Source organism: Polypterus senegalus, chromosome 17, assembly GCF_016835505.1.
Source record: "Polypterus senegalus isolate Bchr_013 chromosome 17, ASM1683550v1, whole genome shotgun sequence".
Taxonomy (NCBI): Eukaryota; Metazoa; Chordata; class Cladistia; order Polypteriformes; family Polypteridae; genus Polypterus; species Polypterus senegalus.
Window position 1 is genome coordinate 54,345,022 of NC_053170.1, and position 7,308 is coordinate 54,352,329.

Below are 7,308 nucleotides of genomic sequence, written 5' to 3' on the forward strand. Positions count from 1 at the left end.
GCGCAGCAGGCTCTATTTTAGTGTCCTGAGTTCAATTCCCCCTTGAGGAGAAGATGATACATTTTTTTTTTTACCTCAAATGGCACTGAATAAGCTCACACGCTCTAACATCAACCCCCCATCTGACTCTAAGTAAGAGCGCAAGTACTTGGAGTCAGATGGGGGAAGGGGCGGCAGAGCGCGGGAGCTTATTCAGTACAGCAGAATCAAAGCACATGTTGATCTTTTTTCTTTCAGTACATGTGCCTTCCCTGTTTGTTTATATATCTAGTGACTTCTCTGCCTGTCTGTCTCTCTATTAAGCAGTGCTCTCTCTGTCTGTGTGTTATGGATCTCAAAAATAACAATTATAAGGACACTTGTTCATGTTAATTGCAGTGTCAATTGTTAAAAAATATTTTAAAAGGAGCATCCTACATGAAAATTCACTGAAAAGATACAAGAAAATACAGTATCTACTGTAAGTCACTGTATATCTGTTGGAGTCCAGTTAAATCAATCAGTAAGAAATGGAAAGATTATGGAATAATCGTAAATCTGGTCAGAGCAGGACATTCACAGGGAGACCTAAGATAACTCTGAAGGAGTTACAAGCTACACTGGATCAGACAGGAGGGACTCTGCATATAATATCTGTTGCCCAGGTGCTTCAACAGTCACAGTTGCAGCTTTTAATGAGAAATGCAAAGAGAAAGCCATAGTTAAAACAAACACACATGACATTTTGGGTAGAATACACCAGGAGGCACAAAGGAGACTCTGAAGTCAGCTAGTCTGATGACAATGACCCCAAGCATAATGCCAAAGCTACTGTACACAGGAATGGCTTATAAACGACAATGTGAATGTCCTAGAGTGGCCCAGTCAGAGCACAGATCTCAATCCAATTGAGAATTTGTGGCTGGACGTAAAAAAAGGCTATTCACTTACGATCACCATACAACATGATGGAGCTTGAGTAGTTTTGCAGAGAAGAAAACGAAAAATGGCAGTGTCCAGACATGCAAAGCTATAAGAGACCTGTGCACAGACACTGTCATGTCATGGCTGCCAAAGGTGCAGTAAATACTGACTTGAAGGGGGTAAGTACATATGTAACCAATTATTTTGTGTTTTATATTTGTAGTTAATTAAGACCACTTTGCAGAGATCTGCTTTCACTTTAACATTAAAGAGTATTTTTCTGTCGGTCAATGTCAAAGAAAAAAAAAACAAATTAACTCCACTGTGATTCAATGTTGAATAACCTAAAAATGTGAAACCTTCCAAGGGGTGAATACTTTTTTTATAGACTCTGTATCTGCACATTGCTGGCAGCATTACTGAGTCATAAAGTAATCTTTACAATATAGAAAGTTGTTATTGGTCCACTATTGGCATGCCTCTATTGCTCCACAAAAATAAGCACAAAACCTGCTTAATACCACACATCATGGGAAAAGTACATTTTGAAGTAATAAGAATGATTTAAGTCACGCTTTTCTGTTATATAGTTTTAAAATCAAACAATCACTTATGTAAGAGACAGAAATAATCAAGAAGGGGTCCTATAATGGAGAGGAAATAAAATATTGGTCATTAATGTGACACACTGTATTAATTTCAGTATAGCTTTGAGGTGTAACAGCAATGATTAATTGAACATTTTTATTTACTTCTAGCAGGGGTACCTGGTGCTCCGTGGGGTGAAATAAAGCACAGGTACAGTTGCTTTTGCTAAATATATTCCCCAAGAGAAAGGATTTTGGCCCCCAAACCAAAATTTTGTTGACCAAACCTACCTTGGGAAACAACTTTGCACACATGTGCCAAATCCAAATAATGCCTCACTGGGGGACTTTCCTAATTAAAGAGAAGCTGTAGTCAATAATTAAAGTTCCCCAAGGTTGAAATTTTTCAGGACAATTGAGGAGTCTGTGCAAAATTTGGCAGAGATAGGTTTAACAATGTTGGCACAAACACTACGACATACATTCAGCTTTATATATTAGATAGTGACTTTCCATAGTGAATCAATACCACAAATTGATTTACAATGACAGCGACAGTACAGTCGTTTTCATGTATTTGTACAATTAGAGTACAGGTGGATAAAGTGATTTGCTTTGGGTCACACAATGAATTAGAGGCAGGGATTGAACTAGCATTCTTGGAGTTTCAAATCCAGTACCTTAAGTACGCTTAGTACACTTACACTGCTACGGAAGAAAAAGGAAGAAGAAACAAAAAACAAATGCCTGACATAAAAGCTAGCAGTTCAGCTGGGCTACAGCACCAGTTTTTTAAACCCAAACTTCCTTGCTCCAAAACGAAGCTGGCAGAAAGAGATCAAGAGATGGATAGTAACTTTGAATGTAGAGAAAGTCAAAATCAGACAATCTACAGAACCAGGTAGTATTGCCAAAAATGCTAGGCAAAATTTGTAGTCTTACAAAGTCTTAAACTGAAGATGCAATGTATTGATGTATGTTTGTGTTTTATTGTAATTCGGTGTTTCACAATTATTTTTTTCATGTTTTATGTATTTTCTGAGATGTTTGTAATTATGTGCAATTCTCTTTACAGTTTAGACACATTTCTTGAAAATAAACTCCATTTCCAAAAACTCTAAACACAATTTTATAACTACCCCCAAACTTCAAACTTCCTGGTCAAACCAAACTCTCTACTCAAAACCACGTAATCTTAAATCAAAAGCAAACCTTGCCTTTAGACATCACACAAAAGCTCTTACGTAAAAAAAACATACACTACAACATAGCCTTACACCATGATGAGATCAATTCAAAACACTACTGGAAAAAACTGTTACTGCAATGAGTAATGTTACTTATGGTCAACCACTACCTCTTTACATAATGAACACTATATAAACAACAAATGTGGACATTTTCTAAAAAATGTCATCCTTTAATGTAGAACACAATACATAAAGAATTTGAAAGACAAAGAAAATTCTATTCAGCCACAGCACCCTTTTCTGGTCAGATTCAGGCCAGAGAATCTCATTGACACTGCATGCAAAATGAGCTTTGGTCAGAAAGTGAATGAAAAAACCCTTGTATGCCTTATTCATCTCTGGCAAGCCTCGACTGCTTCTTCCATGGCCTGCAGGAGGTGAACACAAATATAGAAAAATATATTATCCAGGCATAAAGATGCTGTGGAATCTGGGGTTGTTGGGGAACCACTCACAAACCAGAGCAACCCAATGGAAACCAACATTGTCCCAAATTACAACATAGCATGGCTGCTCTGGTTGTGCTGGCTCCATCTGGTGGAGTCTGTATGTTGAAGACGATTCAGGAAAACCAGTAGAAGCATGGTGTCGTACGGATCAAGGATGACATGTTAGTGGAGGACCCCTTGGTGGCTAATGATGGCACATACGGTCACATCCCCCCCCTCACTGACCAGGGGCATTCACAATGGCCTTTTGGCCAATTACGGTTTTTTATGATTGTTTACACACAAAAAGTGGAACCTGAGGCACAACCACAGAAGCAATCACCTCATGTACCAAATCTGTTTACCATGACTGCAAAGCAATATGCTCATTCTCTGCTCAACACCCAACAATTTCAGAATACACATTTTGCAAAACACTACACAAAGTTCCCAACATTACAAGCAGTTTACAAAATTGTGTGTTCATTGGAAAACACATCCAATCAAAATTCAACACTCATTCGTCATCTGGCTACGCCCACTTCTCAGGTGTGAGAACACTCACAGCTAATTTCTCCACTTAGATAACAGAGCATGAACAACAGGTTTGTTATCTTGCATTGGACAACGGTGGAGGAAAATATTGCTCAGAGAGGAAGAGGTGTGAGGGTAAGAGGAGAATGTAGATGAAGAAGATACAAAGAAGGTCCATAACTAATGAAATATGTGCCACCCTGACTGATGATGTATTCAGCCATTGTTTAAGCACAAGGGAGGCTAGGCAAAGAGTCCAGCAAACCTTAGTCGCTTTACAGTAGCTGGTGTCATCCAAAGATTCAGAAATGAAAACAGGTAGGTAACCCATAAACTTTGTGCTGCTACATACAGGTATACTACATATAGTAGTACTACCATATTTATCGTAGATCAATAATTTATATTGTCTAGGCATAAAAATTACAGCAAATGTGTAACATTTCATTTCATGCTGCAAAACATCTTACACCCTAACCGTTCACATCATGGGTATGCAGAATTAAAAGATGGCCACTTACTGGTGGAAGAAACCAACTCTTCACCCCACATCAGAAGCAGCATATGATGAATAAGGTCATGGCAAACAACAGTGTTCGACTGAGAGGACTTCAAAATCATATTTCCTTAGACACTACCACCTTCAGTAATATCAGATGGTTCAGTTTGTCAGCATTGTCCTGTCTTCTTCAATGGCATCAAATCAGAATGTAGCAGTTGTACAGAGTGCCATTCGAGAGGTACTCGAACAGAGTGAAAGAACTGCGCTATGAATTTGTGCAGGTGAGTCTTTCCTAGGTTTTTTTGTCATTGTTGTTATAGTTACTATATACAGTATCACACACGTGCTAGTAGGAGGCAGCTAAAGGGCTTGAGTAACTGTAATACTACATCAGACCAGGGAGTGGCAGAGTGTGCTGACAGTCTATCTCAGTCTCTTACAGACCATTCCTGGGAAATACTGCCAGGTTCCGGTGCCTCTGATGACGTCATTTTCGGTTCCAGCATAGATGACATCATTTCATTTTTCTAGCCCTTAAAACCGCCATCTTACCTCCACTGAATCAGTTCTGTTGTGGACTTTGCACTATGAACATCGTGCTACTTTGGCAGCGAAGAAAACAATATACAGATGGCTGCCCCAAATCTTTATGATGACTTGGTCTAATCCTTATCACAACAGTAACACTGCATTGTTACACCATATTGTATTAACTGTTCCACATCTGTTTAGAGTATTCTCTAACACTTTTGTCTTGTCTGTTTCAGGGAATCATGGAGCTACATGCTGCCAGAGGGCATCTATGTTTACAAGGTTGGCTTCAACTTGAACAGAACAAGGCGCAGGGGAACAAGAACAACAACAACAGCAACAACATTTATTTATATAGCACATTTTCATACAAAAATGTAGCTCAAAGTGCTTTACATAATGAAGAATAGAAAAATACAAGACACAGTAAGAAAATAAAATAAGTCAACATTAATTAACATAGAATAAGACTAAGGTCCGATGGCCAGGGTGGACAGAAAAAACAAAAAAACACCAGACGGCTGGAGAAAAAAATAAAATCTGCAGGGATTCCAGACCATGAGACCGCCCAGTCCCCTCTGGGCATTCTACCTAACATAAATGAAACAGTCCTCTTTGTATTTAGGGTTCTCACGGAAGGACTTGATGATGATGGTCATGTAGACTTCTGGCTTTTAGTCCATCAATGTTGGAGCATCATGATGCTTTGAGTAGGTGGTGGTGGCGAGGCCGCCACCACAAAGAAACCGGAAGAAGAAACAGAAGAGAGAGTAGCGGTCAGTACGGATTTTAGAGCCACCATTAATAGTTATAATGAATTGAACATACCGAGTATCAGGATTAAATTAAAGTGAAGTTATGAAAGGCCATGTTAAAGTAATGTGTTTTCAGCAGTGTTTTAAAGTGCTCCACTGTATTAGCCTGGCGAATTCCTATTGGCAGGCTATTCCAGATTTTAGGTGCATAACAGCAGAAGGCCACCTCACCACTTCTTTTATGTTTTGCTTTTGGAATTATAAGGAGACACTCATTTGAAGATCTAAGGTACACTCATTTGAAGATCTGAGGTTACGATTTGGAATATAAGGTGTCAGACATTCCGATATATAAGATGGAGCGAGATTATTTAAGGCTTTATAAACCATAAGCAGAATTTTAAAGTCAATTCTGAATGACACAGGTAACCAGTGTAGTGACATCAAAACTGGAGAAATGTGTTCGGATTTTCTTTTCCTAGTTAGGATTCTAGCAGCTGCATTCTGCACTTGTTGCAAACGATTTATGTCTTTTTTGGGTAGTCCTGAGAGGAGTGCGTTACAGTAATCTAGTCGACTGAAAACAAAAGCGTGAATTAATTTCTCAGCATCTTTCAATGATATAAGAGGTCTAACTTTTGATATGTTTCTTAAGTGAAAAAATGCTGTCCTAGTGATCTGATGAATATATGATTTAAAATTCAGGTTACAGTCAACAGTTACCCCTAAGTTTTTTACTTCCGTCTTAACTTTTAATCCTAATGCATCAAGTTTATTTCTGATAACCTCATTGAATCCATTATTGCCAATCACTAAAATTTCAGTTTTCTCTTTATTTAGCTTGAGAAAATTACTATTCATCCATTCAGAAATACCAGTAAGACATTGTGTTAGTGAATCGAGAGAGTCAGTGTCATCAGGTGCTATTGATAAGTACAGCTGTGTGTCATCAGCATAGCTGTGGTAGCTCACGTTGTGCCCTGAGATAATCTGACCTAACGGAAGCATGTAGATTGAGAAGAGCAGCGGACCCAGGATAGAGCCTTGTGGAACACCATATAGATATCATGTGTCTTTGAGTTGTAATTACCACAACTAACAAAGAATTTTCTCCCTGCCAGGTAGGATTCAAACCAATTTAAGACACTGCCAGAGAGGCCCACCCATTGACTAAGGCGATTTCTAAGAATATTGTGATCAATGGTGTCAAATGCAGCACTCAGATCTAAGAGGATGAGAACAGATAAATGGCCTCTGTCTGCATTTACCCACAAGTCATTTACTACTTTAACGAGTGCAGTTTCTGTGCTGTGATTTGTTCTAAAACCTGACTGAAATTTATCAAGAATAGCATGTTTTTTTGAGGTTGTCATTTAACTGCATAATGACTGCCTTCTCTAGAATTTTACTTAAGAAGGGCAGGTTAGAGATGGGTCTAAAATTTTCAAAAGCAGAGGGGTCAATATTATTTTTCTTGAGTAGGGGTTTAACTACAGCAGTCTTAAGACAGTCTGGGAAGACCCCCGTATTTAATGACGAATTTACTATGTCAAGAATATTATCAATTAGCACGCCTGATACTTCTTTGAAAAACCTTGTTGGTATTGGGTCAAGGATGCAGGTGGAGGGTTTTAATTGAGAGATTATTCTATGTAAATCAGGTAAATCTATCCTGGTGAAAGAATTTAATTTGTTTATAACGGAGTACTGGGGCTTAGGAGGATCCGCAGTGTTGGGGAGATATACTGTGTTATTTCTAATATCATTAATTTTTTGATTGAAAAATACAGCTATAACCTCACAGGTTACACTGGAAGT